We start from the raw sequence: 27,603 nt of genomic DNA on the forward strand, positions 1-27,603 counted from the left end.
GTCCTGGGCGTCTGCAGCCGGTTGGTCCGCTGGGGCAGATTGGCAGGGTATCGCTACCGGTTGGGCAGGTAGCGGGCCTAGTGGTGGCGCGGCAGCAGCTATCACGGGTAGCGGGGAGAGAGGCAGGGTGAGCGGAGGCAGGCCGGGCTCCTCAGCTTCAATGGCCGATCCCTCGGGAATACAGGGGCGTGGGTCTCCTACCCGCTCCTCCAAATCCTCTTCCACCTCGCGTCTCCGCATAGTAGCCACTACGTCTGCCATGTCGGTCTCCCACTCCTCTAAGAGGAGCTGCATATGGGCTTGCAGACGGTTATTCAACGGGGCAGTCCGGTCTCTCAGCCACATCGATGTGCGGGAGCGTCCTCGTTGGCGGTCGGACTGTGCATCTTGGCAATCGAGCCTTCCAGGAACCCAGTATTGCTGCAGAGTCCTGGCGTCTCTGCTGCTATAGCCGCGGCTACATGCGACCAGTCGCCATTTCGTCCCCCTTAGCCTCTTTCCGGCTCCTCCTCTATCGGGGCGGGATTTTGGCCTTCGCGCCTCCACTATTCGAGAAGACGCTCGAGCGGGAACTTTTCGCGCCAAAGATGGCGGCTTCTGAAATTTTCCAGCCGGACACCTCCAGCAGTAACAAGGCGCACCTCTACCCAACGGCAGAGCGGTAAGATCCTGTTCGTGACGCCAAGTTGTCGCGGGCGGAGGAGGGGACGCCGTGCTCTCCCACTGCTCGGGTCCGGCTGCCACTGCTGCTGCGGCCTCTGCTGCTCGGTGGCTCAAGCGATGTGCCGGATCCCGAGGACTCGAGCGGTGCTCCTCGCCCGTGAGTGAAAAGGGGATTGGTTTTGGGGATTTATTGTCCGTGACGCCACCCACGGTTGTGGTGATTGTGTGGACACCACCGCTGCTCTGTATGGGGATCCCGGAAGCGGTGACAGGGAGCAGCTTTGTTGTTATTTCTTCCCTCCGTAGGTAGGGGGTTGGTTGTCCCGGGGCCCGTTGATGGGGTAGGGGTGGATGGCAGGCCGGGTGCGGGGCCTGGTGAGGTGCAGGGTCGCGGGGGCAGCGCTGTGCCGTACGGCACGGTGGTACTCACTCAGCCTGAGACGTTGACACAGTTCTCGGTAAAACACACGGCTGGAAAGACGGTTCCCACGGACGGCTGCTGTTGCTTTTCCCCGGTAGTTAACGGTGACTGTCACTTTTCCTGCACCTAAGTTTACTGTTGGTAGCGATGGATTCCCACCGGTTACCCGCTCCCCGACTTGAATATGGGCCGGAGGAGCCCCCTCTTTGCCCGCAGGCGCTGGCCCTAAGAAACTGGTGCCTTGGTGGTGGCGGTGTCTCTCCTTCACGGTTGTACTGTTGCCTTCAATCGGGACTTTGCTATTGGGAGACCCGGAGGTCCCCTTCACTGACGGATTTGGCAAATTCACGGCGACTCCTAGCCTTGCCGGGATCCGAAAGGCCCCTGCCAATGGTGCTGGCTTCTCTTTGTATACCGGTATTTCACGGAGGTGTGGACATCAGCCCCTGGAGGAAGGCAACAAGGATTTCTGGTTTAGCTTTGGTGTACCTATCCGGGGTGTAGGGTGTGGTGGTGTCATTACCTGTGACTCCTGGCTTGCCCAGGGCGTCACACAGTCAGCTGCCACGCTGCCACTCAGGGTGGGGGCGTGTCTAACTGCAACCAATGACACGCGCCGGTGGACGGGCAAAACAATGAATATTGAATTGTCGGCTCCGGAAGAGAAAAAAGAAGTGTGCCGCTATGTCAGTGAGTACACCACGCACGCTCCAACCCCCATCCCCTCCACAAACGTTTTTAATATCCGGATTCCGGTCCCCATTGACTTATATGGGCACCGGATTCCACAGCGGATCGGACTTTTTTCGGGCGTTCGATCAGCTCTAGTCCTGGAGTTATATTTGGTGCTTCCTCTCAGCTCCACTGACCTGAGCAGACTTAGGTGCAGTACCATATACACACCATGAAGACTGGGAGGGGGGGCTGTGTATGTGTCGCTGCTTCTCAATTCCACTGCCCTGAGCAGACTGAGGTGCAGTACCACATACACATCATGAGGACGAGGGACGCTGTGTGTGTTGCTGCCTCTGAGCTCCAATGACCTGAGGACGGGGGATTCTGTGTATGTGTCACTGCCTCTCAGATCCACTAACCTGAGCAGACTGTGTTGCAGTACCACATACATACCATGAGGATGGGGGCGTTGTGTATGTGTCACTGCAACGACCCCCACACAGTCTCCTATGCATGGTAGGAAGCCCCCATACAGCCTCCTATGCACGGCAGGAGACCCCTACACAGCCCTACACAGACAACAGGAGGCTCCCACACAGCCTCCCACGCACGGCAGGAGACCCCCACACAGCCTCCTACATATGGTAAGAGGCCCCTACACAGCCTCCTATGCACAGCAAGAGGCCCCCACACAGTCTCGTACGCACAGCAGGAGGCCCCACTCAACCTCCTATGCACATCAGGAGGCTCCCACACAGCCTCCTATGCATGGCAGGAGACCCCCACTCAGCCTCCTATGCACAGCAGGGGCCTCCACACAGCCTCCTATGCACTGCGGGACCTCCACACAGCCTCCTATGCACTGCGGGGCCTCCACACAGCCTCTTATGCACAGCAGGGGCCTCCACAAAGCCTCTTACGCACAGCAGAGGCCTCCACACAGCCTCCTATGCACAGCAGGAACCTCCACAAAGCCTCCTATACACAATAGGGGTCTCAATACAGCCTCCTACATACAGCAGAGGCCCCCACACGGCCTCCTATGCATGGCAGGAGTCCCCTACACATCCCTACATACACAGCAGGAGGCCCCCACACAGCCTCCTACGCATGGTAGGAGGCCTCCACACAGCCTCCTATGCACATAAGGGGCCTCTACACAGCCTCTTACGCACAACAGGGTCCACCACACAGCCTCCTACGCACACCAGGGGCCTTCACACAGCCTCCTATGCACAGCAGGGACCTCCACACAGCCTCCCATGCACAGTAGGGGTCTTAATACAGCCTCCTACATACAGCAGAGGCCCCCACACAGCCTCCTATGCACGGCAGGAGCCCCCTACACAACCCTACACACACAGCACACACACAGCAGGAGGCCCCACACACAGCCTCCTATGCACGTCCGGAGGCCCCCACACAGCCTCCTATGCATGGTAGGAGGCCCCCACACAGCCTCCTGTGCATGGCAGGAGGCCCTCACACAGCCTCGTACGCATGACATCAGACCCCTACTTAGCTTCTTACACACACACAGCAGGAGACCCCCACACAGCCTTCTACGCATGGCAGAAGACTACCAGACAGCCTCCTACGCATGACAGGAGACCCCTACTTAGCTTCCTACACACAGCAGGGGCCTCCAAACAGCCTTCTATACACAGAAGGGGCCTCCACATCATAGTGTGTCATAAGCCTAGTTGTGGGAATTCTGGCTGATGCAAGTACCTAAGGAATAGCAGTACATTATTGGACAAACTACTATATAATCCCATGACCACATTTAAAAGCGATCCTGTAAACAAGGCCACACTGACCGAAACATCAAAAAAATTGATTGTTTTTTCACCTGGTCCTATGTCTTTTCTATTCTTCCTTCACGACCGGACGATTTTGCGCTTTCCGGTTTGTTGTTTTCTTTGCCACCCTTCTTCTGAGAGTCATAACTTTTTAATTTTCCGTCAATATAGCCATGTGAGGGCTTGTTTTTTGTGGAACGAGTTGTACTTTTAAATGAAACTATGAGTGTTACCATATAGTGTACTGGAAAACAGCAAAAAATTCCAAATATTGAAAATTTGCTAAAAAAGTGCGATTGCATGATTGTTTTTGAGATTTTATTCACTGTGTTTACTATATGATAAAACTGATGTGTCGGTGTGATGCCTCAGGTGGGTGCCAGTTCGTAGACACCAAACATGTATAGGTTTACTTTTATCTAAGGGGTTAAAAAAGAATCAGAATTTTGTCCAAAAAAAGTGGCGCACGTTTTGCGACCCGTAGCGTTTTCATTTTTCGGGATGTATGGCTCAGTGATTAGTAGTTTTGATAAAATCACTGTATAATCAGCAGTAGATTATCATTAAATGGCTACTTGGAGTGCTGCCAGGTAGTCCAGCATATTCATGAGCGCTCTAGAACAGTTAGATCTGCAGCAGAGATAACATTGATTTTATCAAAATGACAGCAAACAGCTCAGTAAGTGACACATCACTGGAATCAACATCTCTGTCTCTACATTATGCTTCTCTCAGATGGGGGAGCAAAAACCTGCTGACAGATTCCCTTTAAGGTTCAGCTCATTAAACATGGGAGCAAAAACAAAAGTGTTGTGTTTATATTTTAGTTCTGTGTAGTTACACAACCCTGTTTCTGTTATACCAGTATAAAATATTATTTACATACCGTTCCAAACAAAACACCCTTCTTACCGTAACACCTATTGTCCTAGAAAACTACTTACAGAAATCTGGAGCATTCAAATTTCTCTTTTGAAGAAATCCTAAAATCAATGAAAGCAATTTTCTCTCATGAAATAAAAAAAAAGAAATTAAGCAATGCCAAACAGCCTAGAAGTAATGTTTCCAGTGACTAGACTCGGCTTTCTGCTGGATGATTCTCATGGAAAATATCTATTAATTCCTTTCCCGTGCTCTTGCTGTTATTTTTGGCCTATAAAATCCAGAGTCCTTGACTACAGTAGTTTGTGGTAATAACATTTTAGTGAAGGTTAATCATTGTCCAGATCACAGACATATTAAACATTATATATACAGTATGTATACACGATACCGTGCAAAAGTTTTAGGCAGGTGTGGAAAAAATGCTGAGTGAGAACATAGCTTAACAGTTTATTTTCGCCAAATAACAAAATGAAAGGGAATAAACATAGAAGTCTAAACGGTGCTTTACACGCTGAGACATCGCTAACAATATATTGTCCGGGTCATGTCGTTAGTGACGCACATCCAGCGCCGTTAGCGACATCGCAGCGTGTGACACCAATGAGCGACGATCAACGAGCGCAAAAACGTGAAAAATCGTTGCTCGTTGACACGTCATTCATTTCCTTAATATCATTGCTGCCACAGGTACGATGTTGTTCTTCGTTCCTGCGGCAGCACACATCGCTATGTGTGACACCGCAGGAACAACGAACATCTCCTCACCTGCATCCACCGGCAATGAGGAAGGAAGAAGGTGGGCGACATTTCCGGCCTCTCATCTCCGCCCCTCCTCTGCTATTGGACGGCTGCCGTGTGACGTCGCTGTGACGCCACACGAACTGCCCCCTCAGAAAGGAGGCGGATCGCCGGTCAGAGCGATGTTGCAGGGAAGGTAAGTCCGTGTGACGGGTGTAAACGATGTTGTGCGCCACGGGCAGCAATTTGCCAGTGACACACAACCGACGGGGGCGGGTACGCTCGGTAGCGATATCGGTACCGATATCGCAGCGTGTAAAGTACCCTTAAATCCAATCACTGCATTCAAAATGGCATCAAAGCATCAATTTAATTCTGTACTTGCAAAATGTTTTTTGGACAAACTTAGCAGAAAGCTCTATGCCAAACCCCTTGGAGAAATAACCACAAATCTTCTCTGCATGAGGCTTGTACAGATCCTTCTTTCTCTTCATGTAATCACAGACAGACTCGATAATGTTGATGTGTATGTACAGTATGTAGTGTATATTTTAACAATATGTAAGTTATAGTTCGTTTTCTTTTGTTGTTTTCCCCTCTCTTTACGGCAGTGCACACAATTGTGTAGTATTTGTGCTACACGTCTCTTCATTCCAATAATCCAGAGGCCTGCAGACCGTAACATTCCTTCAGTGATTTGCCTGCCTTGGTGTTTGGTGTTCAGTCTTATCATGGTAGTGATGGATCTGCAAGACTGTATCATGGTGTTTGTTGGGAATGATGGGAATGATGAGAGGATTTTGTTCTACAACTCTGAGTTGAGCTTGGTTTAAATGACCACCAACTCTCAGTAAGCCGAAACTGTCCATAACTGGGTGTAAATTGGCGAGAGGGCTTCTTAATGGAATCTGCTGCTGTTTGTTGTATAAACACTTCCATTCCGTGGCGATTTCACTCTGTTGGAGGTAGTGTATTATGAGGAACTCACTATGAGAGATGTCCTCAGTAGAAAGGGGTTTGTGGCAGACATGCCAGCAATGACAGTCTTTATTTTTAAGGTCCTTACGATAACATCTGCCGATGTGCACTAACCTAGCGACAGTCCTGATGAGTCTCATCCAGCTGGAGAAACGTTCAAAACATTGGCAACCGAGGTTGGAAGTTTTTTCTGCACTAGTGGCCAGGGTGTTTACTTCAGCTCGGACTTCAGGATTGTTGTCTGGATCTAGGATGCTCAAGGCTTCCTGAACATTTTCTTCTGACTGTCTCAGCAGGAACTCTGGACCTGTAAGCCAAGAAGAGTAAGCAAAAGAACTAATAGACATAGGTCTAGTGGTGTGATCTGCTGGATTCAGTTCAGATGGTACATAAAGCCATTGTTCTGGTTTGGAGGATCTCCTGATCCTTTCGATGCGGTTACTGACGTACACATAAAATCGTCTTGATTGATTGATTGTAGATGTAACCTAAAACAACCTTGTCAGTGTAGTATTGGACCTCTTATATGTCAACACACAGTTCTTATCGTATGAAGTCGTCAATTTCTACTGCCAAAACGGTGCCACAGAGTTCCAGTCTGGGAATGGTATGGTCGGGCTTCGGGGCCAGCTTAGCCTTGCTAAAGATAAATCCAACGTAGTTTTGCCCATTGGGTCTGTCACCTTCAGGTAAGCATCTGCTGTTATGGCTTCTGTGGAGGCGTCTAATAAGATGTAGAGTTCCTTCTTTATGCTAGAGGTGATGGAGGTTTTGATGTAACATCTTGGGATATGGATGTCCAATCTACAGGACTGCTTCCAAGCTTTCCATTTTTGCTCTTTATCAGGAGGGAGTGGGGTATCCCAGTCCTTGACGGTTTCAGAGAATTGTCTTAGCAGGGATTTACCTTGTATAGTGATAGGCGCTACGAATCCCTGTGGGTCGAATAAGCTGTTCACTATAGAAAGGACACCACGTTTTGTGAATGGCTTGTCTGAGCAACTTACTTGAAATCTGAAGGAGTCAGCTGCAAGATCCTATCTGATGCCCAGACTCCTCTGCACGGGTGGACTGTCTAGCCCCAAGTCAATGTCTTTGAACCCAGGCGCGTGATTACCCGACTCAAAGGCTCTCATTATGGTCAGGCTGTTTGAAGCAATTTTGTGTAATCTGAGTTTTGCCTGGGACAGCATACCTTGGGTCCTCTTGAGCAAATCAATGGCTGCTTCTTCGGTGGGTAGTGATTTGAGTGATTTGAGCCCATCATCTACATAAAAGTCTTTCTCAACAAAGTCTCTGGCATCTGTTCCATACTCAGACTCTCCCTCTAATGCGGTTCTCCGGAGGCCATAATTTGCAACTGCAGGTGAAGGGCTGTTTCCAAATACGTGGAACCTCATACGATATTCCACCATATCTTTATTGGTGTCATTGTCCTTGTACCAGAGAAATCTGAGGAAGTTCCGGTGGTCCTCTCTGACTAGGAAAGGGTGGAACATCTGTTCAATGTCAGCAGTGATGGTGACAAGCTCTTTTCTGAACCTCAGCAATACTCCTACCAAGTTGTTTGTTAGGTTGGGACCTGTGAGGCGAACATCGTTAAGGGATACGCCTTGATGTTCGTGTGACGCCCTGGCCTATCAGGTCGTCACAAGGGTACCGTGCAATCTGCTCTTCTGCATGGTACCCACTCCTCCTTGGTTACGGGTCCTGTCCCTTTGGTGTTGCTAAGAACAGGTATACACAAATCCTGAGGAACACACTGCACCACACCCACCAAACACTCATTAGGTAGCCTGAGGGGAATAGGGCCACCCAGATGGAGGGATGGTAGAAGGAGGGCCAGAAGTGTCAGAGAGTAGACAGAGAGTGTCAGTGAGCCGTGACAGGAGAAGGTCACGCTGTGGAGCTGGGCTCCTGTATCTCTCCCAGGTGCCAGACGTTGGCCTGGCCTGGAAGGAGCTGGAACCTCAGTCGCAGGGGGTAGTGACAAGGGGCTAGGTACTGCCACGGAGGCCAGACCAGTGGCCTTGTGCTACAACCAGGCAGGGGCCAGGGCACGGCGGGGTACGTGGACCCTAGGCTGGGAAGGAGCTTTATGCAGCCCAGTAATTCACGAGGACGGAATCTTCACAAACCGTTCTCCACCCGCTCCAGAATTGGGGTACTAGCGCGAGGGGGATAGAACTTCCCAAATCCGTCCATAAAATCCTAAGCGTGAACCCTGAGAGCAGGCTCACCTTGCTAGCCATGCAGGTGAGCGGGACCCGAGTAGTTTCAGGCAGAAGAGATCCACACAAAGGAAACACAGTGCCAAGGGACAAGGCTTCAGAAGAACCAGCAATGCCAAAAAGGGCACGGACCCAGCGTGCTCACCCAAAGGTTGAAAGGCATTCAGAACTTTGGTTTACCCGGTGTCAGTCTCAGCATCTCTGGACTGTGTGAGTACATTGTGCCCTTCTACTCCCGACGGGTCCTCAGCCAACCATCACCGAGCGCCGGGACACCATTCCCCTGCCCACGGAGAGGTTAACATCACGAGCTGCCATTCCATCGCTCCCGGGCGCTCTCCCCTAAACGCAGCAGCGGTGGTATCTCGCCTTACCAGGACCCGTGGGTGGCGTCCCAACACTATCCAAATCCTTTCACCCCTCCCCCCCTTTTGTAAATATCTTTTCCCTCTTTTTCATTTCGAACGTCCGCGCGATCCCGCCTCAGGTCCGGAGACCCTTCGAGCCACTGCGGATCCGGATCCAAGTAGCCCGTCGGCTGTCGTGGGGCGGCAAATTTGGCACTGGAGTCAAAGACAACCCTAATTTGATTGGGTTTCTGAGGATGGTATACTCCGAATGAAGGCAAATACCAGCACTCTTCATTTTTCTTCAAGGATGGAGCAGGTTCTGCATGGTTGTTGCGGAAAATTCTGTCGATTAGGCCTAAGACACATGGCATGAAAATCGGTGCGAGTGGAGTGCAATAAAAAATCGCATTCCACTCGGACCAATATTAGCTTGTGTGTCAGCACAAATGAGTGATTATTTTCTCAGCCCTAATCGGACCGAGAAAACAATCTCAGCATTCTGCGATTGTAATGCAATCATTGTTTCTCTCGCACCCATTCAAGTCTGTGAGGCGAGAGAAAAATCACACTGCACTCGCAGTACACCGGTGTACCGACAGTGCAGTGGGAGAATAGCAATATCCGGCTACGGAGGAGAGAAGGAGAAAAATCCCTCCCTACCCTCCACAGCGCCGGCCCGCCCCTCCACAGCGCCGGTCCGTCCCTCCTCAGTGCCGGCCCACCCCCCGCAGCTGAGGTTCCGCTCGCACGATCGGACCTCAGTCGCAGGGATACTTGCATGACACTCAGCTCTGCTGTACTGCCAGCGTGACCCGAGTGTCATGCGAGGGGATCGCAGTAATCCCTGTGTGGCCCCAGCCTAAAAGCGATGATGTGTTCTCTCATTTCAGGCTTGGTGTTCATGGTACGCTGAAGAGAGTTAGGGGCACTTTGCACACTACGACATCGCAAGCCTATGCTTGCGATGCCGAGCGTGATAGTCCCCGCCCCCGCCGCAGCTGCGATATTATGGTGATAGATGGTGTAGCGAACATTATCGCTACGGCAGCTTCACATACACTCACCTGCCCTGCGACATCGCTCTGGCCGGCGAACCGCCTCCTTATTAACGGGGCGGGTCATGCGACGTCATAGCGACGTCACACGGCAGGCAGCCAATAGAAGCGGAGGGGCGGAGATGAGCGCGACGTAAACATCCCGCCCACCTCCTTCCTTCCAGCGTCACTTCCAGCTCTGCTGCATGAAGGTGACCAGAGCTGCAGAATACACCGCTGCTCCTGTCAGCTCCACGCGGCTAATGAAGGGAATAGCGCGATCAGCTGAGCTGTCACTGAGGTTACCCGCTGTCACTGGATACAGCGGTGGCCGCGGGTAACCTCAGTGACAGCTCAGCTGATTGCGCGGCTGTCTTCAGCTGCTGCGTGGAGGTGACAGGAGCGGTGGTGTATTCTGCAGCTCCGGTCACATCCATGCAGCAGAGCTGGAAGCGACACTGGACCATCCTGGATTACGCCGGACATGGAGGGCTTTTTCGGGTTTATTACAGTGGTGAACCAGGGTATATGTTTGTGTTTTTTATTTCTAATAAATGATTTTTTCGTGTGTGTGTGTGTGTTTATTTACTGTCACTTACAGATTCATCATGGAAGGTATCTCAGGGAGACGCCTGACATGATTAATCTAGGAGTTATTGGCAGCTATGGGCTGCCAATAACTCCTTACTACCCCGATTTGCCAACCCACCAGGGCAAATCGGGAAGAGCCGGGTACAGTCCCAGAACTGTTGCATCTAATGTAAGCGGCAATTCTGGGCGGCTGCTGGCTGATATTGTTAGGCTGGGGGGCTCCCCATAACGTGGAGCTCCCCATCCTGAGAATGCCAGCCTTCAGCCGTATGGCTTTATCTGGCTGGTTTTAAAATTGGGGGGGAACGTACCCCGTTTTTTTTAATTATTTAATTATTTATTTTACTGCACAGTATAGACATGCCCACCGGCTGCTGTGATTGGGTGCAGTGAGACACCTGTCACTCAGCGTGGGGGCGTGTCTCACTGCAACCAATCATAGGCGCCTGTGGGCAGGGAAAGCAGGGAATACGAGATTGTTTAATGAGCGGCCGGTTTTTTCAAAATAGTAAAAGCCGCCAGAGCAGTGTGAATGCCGTGCAGCACCACGCCGGAGATCGGGGATCGGTGAGTATATGAGAGAGGGCTGCTCAATTCAGTTACTCAGGAGTTTAGCGGTCACCGGTGAGTCCTTCACGGGTGACCGCTAATCAGGACGCGACACAGACAGAGCCGCAGCATGACAATGAAGTCGGGTGAAGTTAACCCGAGTTCATTCTGATCGTGCGGCTCTTTTTGTGTCTGCTGTCATCTGCCATTCAGCTCTGCCACATGGCTGTCTGTGTCTGCTTTTAGCGGCCATGTAGCAGAGCTGAATGGCAGATGACATAGTAAAAACGCATCCCTACACATTACACATGCTTGGCAAGTCAATAAATAAAAAAAAGGGTGCCCAATGCATACGTCACAGAACACATGATCTAAAGGATCGCACACAAAATTGATCAATTTAACATAGACTACTAACGCACGTGTGACAGCAAATGAACGACCTACGTGCAATCTCATTAACTCGCATATGCGACCTGGGCGTGTCACATCGCATACGAGATCGCACACCTAATTATAAGGTGTAAAGCTGGCTTTAGGTGTGGTTGATGAAGTGCAGCTTCTGGGGTAGGAATCTCATTTCTGTGACTGGGTATTTGGTCACATTCTACGAGCGTTGGTAGAGGTATTTTGATCTCTCCATTGATAGGAGAAGCGATGAATCCCTTGGCTCTTCTGCCGCTAGTCTCTATGCGATCCGAGCAGGTGTAGAGTTCTTACAGTCCTTTAATTCCAAAGGCTTCAAAGAATTTGGATCCTACAAGGGACCAGTTGCTTTGATTGTCTATGATGGAATACACCTTCATTGCTTTTTCTGGATGTCCCTCTGGATAAACCTTGATAGGTATATTCGGGCACAACATTTCTCCATTTGGCCCTCTCCACATACCTCTGAGCATGAGCAAGAAACGGCTATGGTGGTGTCAGTCTGATTCTTGGGCTCCCCGCCATGATTTGGAGTGGGAGCAGTGTTGACTGCAGCCGGTGTGTCTTTAGTGACTGGGGTCGGGTGCATGGCTGAGGCGTGTTTTTCACTATGACACTCCTCACACTTGATGATGGATTTACAGTCCTTGGCCATGTGCTCCAGGGATGCGCAGCATTTGAAACATACCCCAAGCTCGGTGAGGACTTTCTTGTGTTCCTGTAAGGTTTTGGATCCAAACCCTCTGCACTTGTTCAGTGAGTGAGGTTTTTATGGATGGAACACTCTTGATTGAAAGACTTATCTCGTGATGAGATGGTGGACTGTTTATCTGTGGGTGCTGCAGGTTATGGTAGCTCAGTCTTCCTAACACTCACAGTGTTCTTAATGTCTCTGCGTTCATGTGTGGCACCCTGGACAAGCCAGGACGTCACAGGTACTACAACAACACACCCCACACCCCAGCTAGGCACACCGAAGTCAAACAAAAATCCTTGTTGCCTCCCTCCAGGGGCTGATGTCCACACCAGGGGGTGGGCCAGGCAGTTGGCCCCACCCACCAAGGAGTTCACAGTCCTGGAGGCGGGAAAAGGAGGGCAGTTCAGTTGAGGAGTGGTGAAGTGAAGTGGTAGTGGAGGAGACTGACCGTGTCCGGGTGCGTGGCCCGGGCACATACAGCAAGGTTGGCAGACGGTGGTGACCGTCTGCAGGAGAGGCTGATTGAAATGAACCGTAAGGACCGGGGATGGGTGGTGGCCCGCCGGTACCGGATCGGGGAGCGAAGAGAAGCCAGCACCATTCGGCAGGGCTTACGGACCCCGACCAGTCTAGGAGTCACCGTAAAACCGGTCAAATCCGTTAGCGAAGGGAACCTCCGGGGTTTCCCAGCAGTCCAGACCCGATTGAAGGCAACAGCTTGAACCGTGAAGGGAAATACAGTCACCGCCAAGGCTACAGTTCCCAGGGCCAGAGCCTGCGGGCAAAAGGGGCTCCCTCAGCATCCATCCAAGCTGGGGAGCGGGTTACCGGTGGGAAGGCATTGGAACCGTGAACACAACACAGGTGCAGGGAAAGGCAGTCACCACCAACCTACCAGGAGAACTACCGCAGCCGTCTGTGGGACCCGTCCATCCAGCCGTTTGTTTTACCGGAGACTTTGCATTCATCATTGGCTGAGTGAGTACCACCGTGCCGTGCGGCACCGCGCTGCCCCCGCAACCCTGCACCTCACCAAGCCCCGTAACCCGCCTGCCATCCCTAACCCCCACCGGGCCCCGAGAGAACCAACCCACCTACCCACGGAGGGGAGAAACAACATCCAAGCTGCTCCCTGTCATCGCTCCCGGGATCCCCATACAGAGCAGCGGTGGTGTCACAACCGTGGGTGGCGTCACGGACAATATCCCTAAACCCAAACAACCACCCCCTCCTTTCACTCACGGGCGAGGAGCCCGTGGCTCGAGTCCCCGGGATCCGGCCCACCGCTCGAGCCACCGACCGAGCGAGCAGCAGCAGCCGGACCCGAGCAGTGGGTGAGCACAGCGTCCCCTCCTCCGCCCGCGACACATGTATGACGCTTTCATACCTTGATGATGATGTTGTAGGAGCTGCAGTGTAGAATTGCAGGAAATCAAGGCTGGGGTCATTCCTTATCTGGGCCTGCTCGTAGATGAATCTGCAGAAGTGAATAAATGGGTGAAAGGTGACGTCATGCACTCTTGTACCTTGAGACTGACGTTGCCCACTTCTCCTGCAGACTGTATGGCAGCTTCACCACGATTGGGTTCACTCCATGGGCTACAGTGCTGGCCAAAAGTATTGGCACCCCTGCAATTCTGTCAGATAATACTCAGTTTCTTCTTGAAAATTATTGCAATCACAAATTCTTTGGTATTATTATCTTCATTTATTTTGCTTGCAATGAAAAAACACAAAAGAGAATGAAACAAAAATCAAATCATTGATCATTTCACACAAAACTCCAAAAATGGGCCAGACAAAAGTATTGGCACCCTTAGGCGGGCTTTGCACGTTGCGACATCGCAAGCCAATGCTGTGATGTCGCACGCGATAGTCCCCGCCCCCGTCGCAGGTGCGATATCGTGTGATAGCTGGCGTAGCGAAAATTATCGCTACGCCAGCTTCACATGCACTCACCCGCCCTGCAACCATCGCTCTGACCGGCGACCCGCCTCCTTCCTAAGGGGGCGGGTCGTGCGGCATCATAGCGACGTCACACGGCAGGCGGCCAATAGCGGTGGAGGGGCGGAGATGAGCAGGATGTAAACATCCCGCCCACCTCCTTCCTTCCGTAGAGTCGCCGGCGGCAGGTAAGGAGATGTTCCTCGCTCCTGCGGCTTTACACACAGCGATGTGTGCTGCCGCAGGAACGAGGAACAACATCGTACCTGTCGCGGCACTGGCATTATGGAAATGTCGGTGAATGCAACGATGATACGATAACGACGTTTTTGCGCTCGTTCATCGTATCATCTAGCATTTACACAGTACGATGTCGAAAGTGACGCCGGATGTGCGTCACTTTCGATTTGACCCCACTGACATCACTCGTGCGATGTCGCAACATGCAAAGCCGCCCTTAGCCTAATACTTGCTTGCACAACCTTTAGCCAAAAAAACTGCGAACAACAGCTTCCGGTAACCATCAATGAGTTTCTTACAATGCTCTGCTGGAATTTTAGACCATTCTTGTTTGGCAAACTTCTCCAGGTCCCTGAGATTTGAAGGGGGCCTTCTCCAAACTGCCATTCTGAGATCTCTTCACAGGTCTTCTATGGGATTCAGGTCTGGACTCATTGCTGGCCACTTTAGTAGTCACCAGTGCTTTCTCTCAAACCATTTTCTAGTGCTTTTTGAAGTGTGTTTTGGGTCATTGTCCTGCTGGAAAACCAATGACCTCTGAGGGAGACCCAGCTTTCTCACACTGGGTCCTACATTAGGCTGCAAAATTTGTTGGTCATCTTCAGACTGCATAATGCCATGCACACGGTCAAGCAGTCCAGTGCCAGAGGCAGCAAAGCAACCCCAAAACATCAGGGAACCTCTGCCATGTTTGACTGTAGGGACCGTGTTCTTTTCTTTGAATGCCTCTTTTTTTTCCTGTGAACTCTATGCTGTTGGCTTTTCCCAAAAAGCTCTACTTTTGTCTCATCTGACCAGAGAACATTCTTCCAAAACGTTTTAGGCTTTCTCAGGTAAGTTTTGGCAAACTCCAGCCTGGCTTTTTTATGTCTCGGGGTAAGAAGTGGGGTCTTCCTGGGTATCGTACCATACAGTCCCTTTTCATTCAGACGCCGACGGATAGTACGGGTTGACACTGTTGTACCCTCGAACTGCAGGGCAGCTTTAACTTGTTTGGATGTTAGTCGAGGTTCTTTATCCACAATCCGCACAATCTTGCGTTGAAATCTCTCGTCAATTTTTCTTTTCCTTCCACATCTAGGGAGGTGATCCACAGTGCCATGGGCTTTACACTTCTTGATGACACTGCGCACCATAGACACAGGAACTTCCAGGTCTTTGGAGATGGACTTGTAGCCTTGAGACTCACAATTTGGAGTCTCAAGTCCTCAGACAGTTCTTTGGTCTTCTTTCTTTTCTCCATGCTCAATGTGGTACACACAAGGACACAGGACAGAGCTTGAGTCAACTTTAATCCATGTCAACTGTCTGCAAGTGTGATTTAGTTATTGCTAACACCTGTTAGGTGCCACAGGTAAGTTACAGGTGCTGTTATTACACAAATTACAGAAGCATCACAGGATTTCTCAAACAGTGCCAATACTTTTGTCCACCCCCTTTTTTATGTTTGGTGTGGAATTATATCCAAGTTGGCTTTATGACAATTTTTTTTATATTTTTTCATTGAAGACAAATTAAATGAAGATAATAATACCAAAGAATTTGTGATTGCAATCATTTTCAGGAAGAAACTGAGTATTATCAGGCAGAATTGCAGGGGTGCCAATACTTTTGGCCAGCACTGTATATCCAGATAGCATAGCCCGGACAGACGAGGATCTCTTATGGAGAGCTCCAGCTCCATGAGCAAATCACTTAGGTCTTGAAGTTTGTGGACTTCTTTAAGGTTGATCTTTGGGACGTTCTTCAGTCTCTTGAATAGGGCTTTCTCTAGGTACGTTCCAGTCTTTTCCAGGCAGCAGCGAGACCTGCTTCTGCTTGTCCCACATAGACGGTTCTGAGGCTCTTGATGTGGTTTGTAGAGCCTGGGCCCAGCCACTTGATCATGAGGTCAAGCTCCTGTTCTGCAGTTAGGTTGAGATTGGCGATGGCTGCTTTGAAAGTTGCTTTCCAGGCCCTGTAGCTCTCTGCATGATCATTAAATTTTGTGAGACTAGTGTTGATTAGCTCTCTGCTCACCATGAACCTGGCAAACTCAGACATATCAGATTTCTCACCGCTTGTTGCCACGATGACTAATGATTCCCCTGAGGCGTATGGGCTGCCTGGCGTGAAAGGGTAAGATGCTCCCAGGTAGAATGATGTTCCTGCAGGGTTGAGATGTGGTTTAGCCTCTGTAGAGTCTGATGACTGCTGCTTCTTGAGCTGTGGAGGTGGGTCAGGAAACACTTGATTGCCATCTTGCTTTGGTGACTGTGCTTGAGAAGGCACCTCTTGGTGACTGTTATTGACTTGCTCTAGTGCTGTGGATGGCACTGGCACTGTTAGAGCTACGTTGGAGGTTTCAGTGTTGTCGGCTTGGACGGTGCTAGAAATCAGGGTTGGTGTAGGTAACTGATTGAGCACATAGTCTCTGGTGAGATCAACTGGATTGTCTGTTTCCAGTGGTGGCGAGTAAATTGGATAAGGACCTTGGCTCAATGTTTGCTCAACTAGTCTTACTTTAGCTAGCGCAACTTCTTCTTCCATCTGTTACCGAAGAATCTTTATCTGAATCTCCGCTTCTGCCTCTCTTTCTGTGAAGCGACGTCTCACCTTGGATTCCTCTGCCCTTATGCGGGACTCTAGTATTCTGTCGCTCAGGGCTGAGCTTCTTTAGGATGATGATCCGGATGATCGAGATGAACGTCTAGATGAGGTTGATCGGTGTGATCTCGTTTCTTGCTGGTCAGAGATGCGGTGTTCCGCTTTGGCTATGGTGTCTTGCACCTTGGCGTCTCTTTCCCTGTCCACCTCTTCTCCCTTGCTTAGGTCTGAAAGATTTTAGAGTCTTTTAGAAAGGTGTTGTACCGTGTGGACAGTCTCTTGTATCTTTCTTGAGCTGTGTTCAGCCGTTCCATAGCGGCTTGAAAGCATACGGCATCACCTGAAGAGGATTCAAGTCTTGACATGTGATAGTAAACTCGTTCCCATTGTTCTTACAGGTATTCACACAGCTCATCTTTCATAGTGTTGCAGTTTTCAACGGCCTTTATCGTTGCCTTGGAAGAGCATCTTGGTCGGACAACTTGGTCTGCTGGAAGCATGGAATCCACCTCCTGAGCTTCATAGTGGACAGTATCAGGTTGTATTTGCTCTGTTTCAGCAGTGGGGAACTGTCCAAGGTCTTCTTCGGCCATTTTGATTTAAGGTGTACTGTCTCTTTAAGTAACTCGACTTTTGTGCAGCTCCGTAAGGACTCCCTGATGAGTTTCCCAAGGTGTTTTTAGTAAATCTTGGGGGTTTGCAGTCCAGCAATCTGCAGCGATGAGGTATAATATACGCAAGTCTATAAAAGGGGTATGGCTAGAGGGAAACAGCAGGTGCATAAACTGTTCATTTACAATGCAGGCAGAGGAGACTCAGGACGTGGCAGATGGGAGAGCTTCCCTTTAGGCTTGTCCAGGCATGCACTGTTGCAGGCAGATTACTGCACGAGGCCTGTTGCTAGGCAGATTACAGAGAGGGATGCAAGGTCCTTATGGATCTGTAACCAGGGTATTGGGCTGATAATGAGTCTTCTGACTGATTTGGGCTCTAAGGAAGTTTTGACTTTGGGCTGTAAAGAAGTTTTTGACTTTGGGCTGTAAAGAAGTTTTTGACTTTGGGCCCTTAGGGAAGTTTTTGACTGCTCTGTCCCCACTTAGAGGCGATTGAAGGCAGGTAGTTGGGTAGAGGTGTGAGGAGTCTTACCTTCGTTTCCACTAGGTGAGGCAGACATGACCAGAGTGCTCCAGGGTGGATGGATTCAAATGTACACACGCTGAGGTGAAGCAACGGTGGTTTATTTTTTCCTCCATGAATGAAAACGTGCAGCAATACAGTGGATCAAGTGGCTGTAACTGTGGTAGTCTTGTGATGGTTGTCCTAGAGCTGCTACTACGGTCAAAATCTTTTCCTTTCTGTAGCCCAAAGGACAGAGATGTGCTCCTCACGATGCACTGACTAAAAGTGAAAGTAACTTGGAGTCAGGATGGGAGGTCACAGGCTGAAAACACTCCCACAGGCTGGACTAAAAAGAAACAGGGGAACAGAATGGGCTGACCAGTAGATAGCAGCAAAGGACAAGCATGAATGTATATACATTGAATAACATTAATTAAATAACAGTAGATATGTCATTAAAGGTTTTAAAGAAAACAGGTAGGAACAGCACAGGTAGGTCACCGAAAAATCAGTGGATCTGTAGAAGAAGGCAGGAGGAGGGGTGGTGAAGAAGAATACCCTACCCTCAAGTCCCAACCCGATGCTGAAGCAATACATGGATGAACTCATCATGAAAATTTTAGAGGACGATTATTATTCAACAACTAATGATTGGATTCTTTGACTGCGGGTATCCATTATGGCCATGTATTTGATTTATAGTGCTAAATCCTGCTTACAGGTTCTCTTTAAAGCCTCAGTCATCACTGTTTTGGATCACATTTTCACCAAAATATAGTCAGTTTCTAAAATTATTTTGTTCAGTTTTTCTTGTATGAAAAATAAATACTGATGAATAAACACTAGTGATGGGGGGACTCACAGATACCTTAGTTCCGGCACGGAATTGATCCCGGATATACACTCAGCTTAATATATTAGATATACTGTATACTGTATATCATATATCTATCTATATATATAATTGCCTTATTCTGTCTGTCTGTCTGTCTGTCTGTCTGTCTGTCTATCTGTCTGTCTGTCTGTCATGCTCCGAAATTGTGTCCTTACGGTGACACAAAGCTGATTGGCCGCTGGGCTCGCCATGGCCCCGCCCCCCCCACACGGATTGGCCTCTCGCCCCGGCTCTCTGCAGGCCCCGCCCCCCTCACGCAATGCACGCTCGCTCTGGCCCAACTGACACGGGGCTCCGATTCCCAGGTGAGTACACACACATCAGATCACACTCACTCTCACACACACATCACACTCACTCTCACACACACATCACATCCACACACTCACAACATCCTGGGATATCGCTTGCTTCTACACCGGCTCCGTCAGGATCCCGGCAGCGCCAGACATAACCTTGCGATGCTGGGATCTTAACGGAGGCCGTGAAAGCTGGTAACCATTATACACATCGGGTAACTAAGGTCCCTTAGTTACCCGATGTGTATCATAGTTACCAGTGTACACCGGCTCACACTCACTCTCACACACACCTCACACACACATCACATCGCATCCACACATCAAGGTCCTGCAGCTGCGGAACATACATAACATAACAGCACACACATAACAGCACACACACACACACAAATCAGATCACACTCACACATACCTCACACATCACATCGCATCCAAATACTCACAACATCCTGGGATATCGCTTGCTTCTCGGCGGCGATATTGTGCTGTGAGCTTCCAGGACCTGACGGAGGATCACATGGCCAGAAGCATGTGATATCCCCGGATGTTGTGAGTATCAGCGCGTATGTGCAATATCGTCAGTGTCTGTGTGTGTGAGTGTATGCGATCGGGTGTGTGTGAGTGGATGCGATCGGTTGTGTGTGTGAGTGGATGCGATCGGTTGTGTGGGTGAGTGGATGCGATCGGTTGTGTGGGTGAGTGGATGCGATCGGGTGTGGGTGAGTGTCGGCAGAGGAGCACGGCGTGCTGGAGGAGGCTGGGAGCAGAGAGGCTGATCTTGGGGAAGGCTGGGAGGGGGAGGCTGATGCTGAGGGAGGCTGGAAGGAGAGAGGCTGAGCAAACGTGCTCCATCCGCCATACTGCGCACTCCCCATCGTGCTGCATCCCCCATGCTGCGCACTCCCAAACGTGCTCCATCCGCCATGCTGCGCACTCCCCATCGTGCTCTATCCGCCATGCTGCACACTCCCAAACGTGCTCCATCCGCCATGCTGCGCACTCCCAAACGTGCTCCATCCGCCATACTGCGCACTCCCCATCGTGCTCTATCCGCCATGCTGCACACTCCCAAACGTGCTCCATCCCCCATGCTGCGCACTCCCAAACGTGCTCCATCCGCCATGCTGCGCACTCCCCATCGTGCTCTATCCGCCATGCTGCACACTCCCAAAAGTGCTCCATCCGCCATGCTGCGCACTCCCAAACGTGCTCCATCCGCCATGCTGCGCACCCCCCATCATGCTCCATCCGCCATGCTGCGCACTCCCAAACGTGCTCCATCCGCCATGCTGCGCACTCCCAAACGTGCTCCATCCACCATGCTGCGCACTCCCAAACGTGGTCCATCCGCCATGCTGCGCACTCCCAAACGTGGTCCATCCGCCATGCTGCGCACTCCCAAACGTGGTCCATCCGCCATGCTGCGCACTCCCAAACGTGCTCCATCCGCCATACTGCGCACTCCCAAACGTGCTCCATCCGCCATACTGCGCACTCCCCATCGTGCACCATCCGGCATGCTGCGCACTCCCAAGCGGATGGAGCATGATGGGGGGTGCGCAGCATGGCGGATGGAGCACGTTTGGGAGTGCGCAGCATGGCGGATGGAGCACGTTTGGGAGTGCGCAGCATGACGGATGGAGCACGTTTGGGAGTGCGCAGCATGACGGATGGAGCACGTTTGGGAGTGCGCAGCATGCCGGATGGTGCACGATGGGGAGTGCGCAGTATGGCGGATGGAGCACGTTTGGGAGTGCGCAGTATGGCGGATGGAGCACGTTTGGGAGTGCGCAGCATGGCGGATGGAGCACGTTTGGGAGTGCGCAGCATGGCGGATGGACCACGTTTGGGAGTGCGCAGCATGGCGGATGGAGCACGTTTGGGAGTGCGCAGCATGGCGGATGGAGCACGTTTGGGAGTGCGCAGCATGGCGGATGGAGCACGTTTGGGAGTGCGCAGCATGGCGGATGGAGCACGTTTGGGAGTGCGCAGCATGCCGGATGGTGCACGATGGGGAGTACGCAGTATGGCGGATGGAGCACGTTTGGGAGTGCGCAGCATGGCGGATGGAGCACGTTTGGGAGTGCGCAGCATGGCGGATGGACCACGTTTGGGAGTGCGCAGCATGGCGGATGGAGCACGTTTGGGAGTGCGCAGCATGGCGGATGGAGCACGTTTGGGAGTGCGCAGCATGGCGGGTGGAGCAGGTTTGGGAGTGCGCAGCATGGCGGATGGAGCATGATAGGGGGTGCGCAGCATGGCGGATGGAGCACGTTTGGGAGTGCGCAGCATGGCGGATGGAGCACGTTTGGGAGTGTGCAGCATGGCGGATAGAGCACGATGGGGAGTGCGCAGCATGGCGGATGGAGCACGTTTGGGAGTGCGCAGCATGGGGGATGCAGCACGATGGGGAGTGCGCAGTATGGCGGATGGAGCACGTTTGGGAGTGCGCAGCATGGCGGATGGACCACGTTTGGGAGTGCGCAGCATGGTGGATGGAGCACGTTTGGGAGTGCGCAGCATGGGGGATGCAGCACGATGGGGGGTGCGCAGCATGGGGGATGGAGCACGATGGGAGGTGCACACCTCCCCCCAACACACACACACACGCGCACTGCACAACACACACACACTAGGAATCACAAACAACGCCCTACACAGACACCCACACACACAGACAACGCTGCACACACAAATATACGCACATACTGCACAACACACACATTGCTCAAAACATACCTCCCCCCAAAACACACCACACACACACAAACCGCACAACACACACACACACACAACGCTACAGACACACAGCGCTCCACAAACAACGCAACACACGCATCACACATACAACACCGCTCTCACCCCCCGCGACACTCAGAACATGTACAGCGCCCTACACAAACACTTGGTAACTACACACAACAACATCTATATATATATATATATATATATATATATATAAAACAAAAATCATACATGAACTACACAATACGTAAATTCTAGAATACCCGATGCGTAGAATCGGGCCACCTTCTAGTTTATATATATAATTGCCTTATTCTGTTTGTCTGTCTGTCTTGTTCCAAAATGACGTCATTATAGTGACAACCGTCGCCAAACCGTGCGCGCTAAAGAGCCTGCGACCAACGGCCCGACAGGATGACGCCCGACAATTTTCCCCGCACCCACACGGAGCCCCGACTTCCCAGTGAGTGCTGCACCCCTGAGAGCCCACACCGGCAACCCAGCCGACACATACCCACCGCTCGCCTCCGACCCCCGCACACATTATCCCACTCGGCTCCACCTCCCCCCTGCACTCCGCATGTATACCACTGAACACACACACACAAATAGTCACCTGTCCTCAGCCATGCAGTCCCCAGCATTGATGTCCTCAGCGCCATGGCCCCGCTCGGCTCCCCCCCCACACTCCGCCCCCCGCACACATTACTCCGCTTCGCTCTGCCCCCCCCCCCGCACTCCGCCATCCGCATGTATACACTGAACACACACACACAAAAAATGTGGTGTACAAAAATATTTTTACTTAACTTTACACTGTTCATGGCCTTCTTTCATTACAAGCCATGGACATCATTAAACATTAGACTCATCTATTAAAACTGTTCCTTCTATTGTTTGTCATTTTAAAACCAATAAACAATTATAAGAATACTAAATTAAACCTAACCCATCCAGTCCATTGATTACATTATTATTCAATCTACTGACCTACATACACATTCTAGACTACCCGATACGTTAGAATCGAGCCACCTTCTAGTATATACAGTTAGGTCCAGAAATATTTGAACAGTGACACAAGTTTTGTTATTTTAGCTGTTTACAAAAATATGTTCAGAAATACAATTATATATATAATATGGGCTGAAAGTGCACACTCCCAGCTGCAATATGAGAGTTTTCACATCCAAATCGGAGAAAGGGTTTAGGAATCATAGCTCTGTAATGCATAGCATCCTCTTTTTCAAGGGACCAAAAGTAATTGGACAAGGGACTCTAAGGGCTGCAATTAACTCTGAAGGCATCTCCCTCGTTAACCTGTAATCAATGAAGTAGTTAAAAGGTCTGGGGTTGATTACAGGTGTGTGGTTTTGCATTTGGAAGCTGTTGCTGTGACCAGACAACATGCGGTCTAAGGAACTCTCAATTGAGGTGAAGCAGAACATCCTGAGGCTGAAAAAAAAGAAAAAATCCATCAGAGAGATAGCAGACATGCTTGGAGTAGCAAAATCAACAGTCGGGAACATTGAAGGAATTGACTGGTGAGCTTGGGAACTCAAAAAGGCCTGGGCGTCCACGGATGACAACAGTGGTGGATGATCGCTGCATACTTTCTTTGGTGAAGAAGAACCCGTTCACAACATCAACTGAAGTCCAGAACACTGTCAGTGAAGTAGGTGTATCTGTCTCTAAGTCAACAGTAAAGAGAAGACTTCATGAAAGTAAATACAAAGGGTTCACATCTAGATGCAAACCATTCATCAATTCCAAAAATAGACAGGCCAGAGTTAAATTTGCTGAAAAACACCTCATGAAGCCAGCTCAGTTCTGGAAAAGTATTCTATGGACAGATGAGACAAAGATCAACCTGTACCAGAATGATGGGAAGAAAAAAGTTTGGAGAAGAAAGGGAACGGTACATGATCCAAGGCACACCACATCCTCTGTAAAACATGGTGGAGGCAACGTGATGGCATGGGCATGCATGGCTTTCAATGGCACTGGGTCACTTGTGTTTATTTATGACATAACAGCAGACAAGAGTAGCCGGATGAATTCTGAAGTGTACAGGGATATACTTTCAGCCCAGATTCAGCCAAATGCCGCAAAGTTGATCGGACGGCGCTTCATAGTACAGATGGATAATGACCCCAAGCATACAGCCAAAGCTACCCAGGAGTTCATGAGTGCAAAAAAGTGGAACATTCTGCAATGGCCAAGTCAATCACCAGATCTTAACCCAATTGAGCATGCATTTCACTTGCTCAAATCCAGACTTAAGACGGAAAGACCCACAAACAAGCAAGACCTGAAGGCTCCGGCTGTAAAGGCCTGGCAAAGCATTAAGAAGGAGGAAACACAGCGTTTGGTGATGTCCATGGGTTCCAGACTTAAGGCAGTGATTGCCTCCAAAGGATTCGCAACAAAATATTGAAAATAAAAATATTTTGTTTGGGTTTGGTTTATTTGTCCAATTACTTTTGACCTCCTAAAATGTGGAGTGTTTGTAAAGAAATGTGTACAATTCCTACAATTTCTATCAGATATTTTTGTTCAAACCTTCAAATTAAACATTACAATCTGCACTTGAATTCTGTTGTAGAGGTTTCATTTCAAATCCAATGTGGTGGCATGCAGAGCCCAACTCGCGAAAATTGTGTCACTGTCCAAATATTTCTGGCCCTAACTGTATATAAGTACTCAAAAAAAATGCACCATTATTCATCAGTGTTTTTCAACACAGTATAATCAAAATATTAGTCAGTGTGTCAGTTTCTAAAATCAGTTTGATCAGTTTTTCTTGTATGAAAAAAAAATACCGATGGAGGTTTTTCCTATCAGGCAGTCAAAAATGGACAGCACACAGATGGCACACTAACATATTGTCATGGACCTATAGATTTGCATTGTCGAGTTTGATCCATGACATATGAAAATCAGTCACGTCTCCAGGTTTTAGTGCAAACCACTCAATCTGCAAAAAATACACAAACATGGGAACAGCCCCATAGACTATAATAGGTACGAGTTCTATCCATGAAAAACAGATAGTGTCCATACATGAAAAATTTACTTCTAAATCAGTAGCATAGCTTTTGGGGGACAGAGGGTGCAATCGCCCCTAGCCCCCTGCTCATTAGTGGGATAACCAGAGCTACGCTACTGTTAACTGTATCGGAGTGCGCAGCACACCAATATAGTTAGTCTTTGTGGTAGTGTCGGGAGACATGATCTGCATGCACTGCCGCTGATGACAGCACACACGCAGGACATCAGAGTCCCAGCATGGTGACGTCATCGCAAAGTGCCAGGACTCTGATGTCTTGTGCATGCAATGATCTGCCCATGCTGGACCCATCAAGACCTGTTGGATTAGGTGAGTAAAATTGAAAAGGGTACTCCATAACACCATACAACAAAAAATGTGGGAGTTGGTTGGTAGCCATATACCCCACATTGCACAATTCAAGGAGAATCAAGATGAGTTTTTAAAGTGCAAAAAATCAAATACATTTATTAGAAAACAAGTGATGAGGATCCATAAAATCATCAAATCAATAATTTAAAAGATGTTACAAATTCAGTGGACGGCAGGTGACATTGTATAGGGTTAATGATGATCCTTGCAGGGTGCCACCATTACATATTAGTACAAATTTCATAGACATAGTGTACACTGACATATGTTGCAGCATACAATTCAGGATACAGCATAATACACCCAGAGGTCTCTTCCCACTGATGAAGATTGATGACCCCAATTATTGAAACGTACGTAGGGCGTTTCCGAGGTATTATATCCTGGTTGGTGGTGTGTGCATTGGAATTGTGGGCTGATTCATGTATGTTTAATAACAATGTAAAAAGCTATTGTTCTATGTTATCAGACCCAGCTATGGGTGTATTTTGCTGTATCCTGAATTGTGTGCTGCAACATATGTAAATGTACACTATGTCTATGAAATTTGTACTAATATGTAATGGTGGCAATTTATTCCAGCCAAAGTGTCCTGCTCGATCATGGTAAGCTTCTAACACCATCTGGATGTGGCTTCTGGGTATCACCACTTGACACAGTCTTTCATGAGTCTTTGGGTTAAGCGGGCTTTACATGCTACGAGATCGCTACAGCGATCTCGTTAGGGTCACGGATTTTGTGACGCACATCCGGCCACTGTAGCGTTCTCATTGTGTGTGACTCCTAGGAGCGATTTTGGATTGTTGCAAAAACGTCCAAAATCGCTCCTCGTTGACATGGGGGTCCTCTCCCAATTATCGCTGCTGTCGCTTGGGCGAAGTTGATCCTCGTCCCTGCGGCAGCACACATCGCTACGTGTGACGCCGCAGGAACGAGGAACCTCACCTTACCTGCCAAACGCCAGCAATGAGGAAGGAAGAAGGTGGGCGGGATGTTCGTCCCGCTCATCTCCACCCCTCTGCTTTGATTGGGCGGCCGCTTAGTGACGTCGCTGTGATGCCGAGCGAACCGCCCCCTTAGAAAGGAGGCGGTTTGCCGGTTACAGCGACGTCGCCGAGCAGGTAAGTACATGTGACGCTGCCGTAGCGATAATGTTCGCTACGGCAGCGATCTTCACATATCGGCATAACGATAGGGGCGGGTGCTATCACGCTCGCCATCGCTAGCATCGGCTAGTGATCTCATAGCGTGTAGAGCCACCCTTAGTAACACTTCTGCATAGTTTACCTCGGTGGATGCATAATCTGCTTCTTTCTTTCCACAATTGTTGAGCTTCAGGTGGAGCATCAGGTCCTAGGTGTGAATCTGGTTGAGTGATCAGTTAATTGACCAACTTCACAGCAGAGTCACCATCCTGGGATTCTTTCCAACCATGAAGTTGACTCGCCCACCCCAGGGCTGTGGGACACCCGGTGCCGGGCCGGACTAGTCCAGTGGTAGTCAGTGGTGGCTGGGCCCGGCTCCGTGGCCCTGGTGGGTGTCAGTAAAATAGGTGGCTATATGAATAAAGTTTGTGTTCGTGACGCCACCTGTGGTATGCGGCTATTAAGCCGCCGCTGCTGTGTAAGGCCTCCGGGGTGATGAAGTGGCAGCAAAGGTGATACTGCTCCCCACAGGTGGAGCGGTGCCCCGGGACACAGTTGGTGCTTGTGGAAGTCTATGGTGTTGTGTGACTAACACGGTGCAGGGCCGACAAGCAATGAAAGAAACAGGCACAAACGGTAGTCTCTTTACCTTCTCCTCTTTTACTCGTCAGAAGTGTAGTCCAGGGAGACCGTCACAGATGGTAAAGATGGTCCGGCCGGCCTGGAAGTGCCTGGGGTGATCTTTGGCCAGTTGAGTATGAGGCCTACTCCCTAATCTTTCTTTGCTGTTTTTGGACACTGCACTTTGGGTTCGCAATTGCCCTCTTGCTGCTGGGACTGGTTGTTCGTCCCTTTTTCTGTGTGGTAGACTGCGCAGGCCCTCTCTGGTGCTTCTCTGCTAGAGTCTACACCGGGCCCTTGGAATGCAGCTGTACCTTCAGATTACTTCTGGGCCATGGGGCTTGCAGCTCTCCTGCCCTCCGGATTCAGCTACCAGGGATTGATTTTATGCCCTGGCAACCACAGACTCCGATGTCCGAGTCTCTGCTGTGCCTCTCTGCACCTCTTGCTTCACTGGGCCAAGCTATCCCAGCTCTAGGCCCCAGTTCTACAAGGCAGCACTACTCTCCGTCTGTCCTCCTTCACTCCTGTCTACAGACTAACCA

Source organism: Anomaloglossus baeobatrachus, chromosome 1 (assembly GCF_048569485.1).
Source record: "Anomaloglossus baeobatrachus isolate aAnoBae1 chromosome 1, aAnoBae1.hap1, whole genome shotgun sequence".
Taxonomy (NCBI): domain Eukaryota; kingdom Metazoa; phylum Chordata; class Amphibia; order Anura; family Aromobatidae; genus Anomaloglossus; species Anomaloglossus baeobatrachus.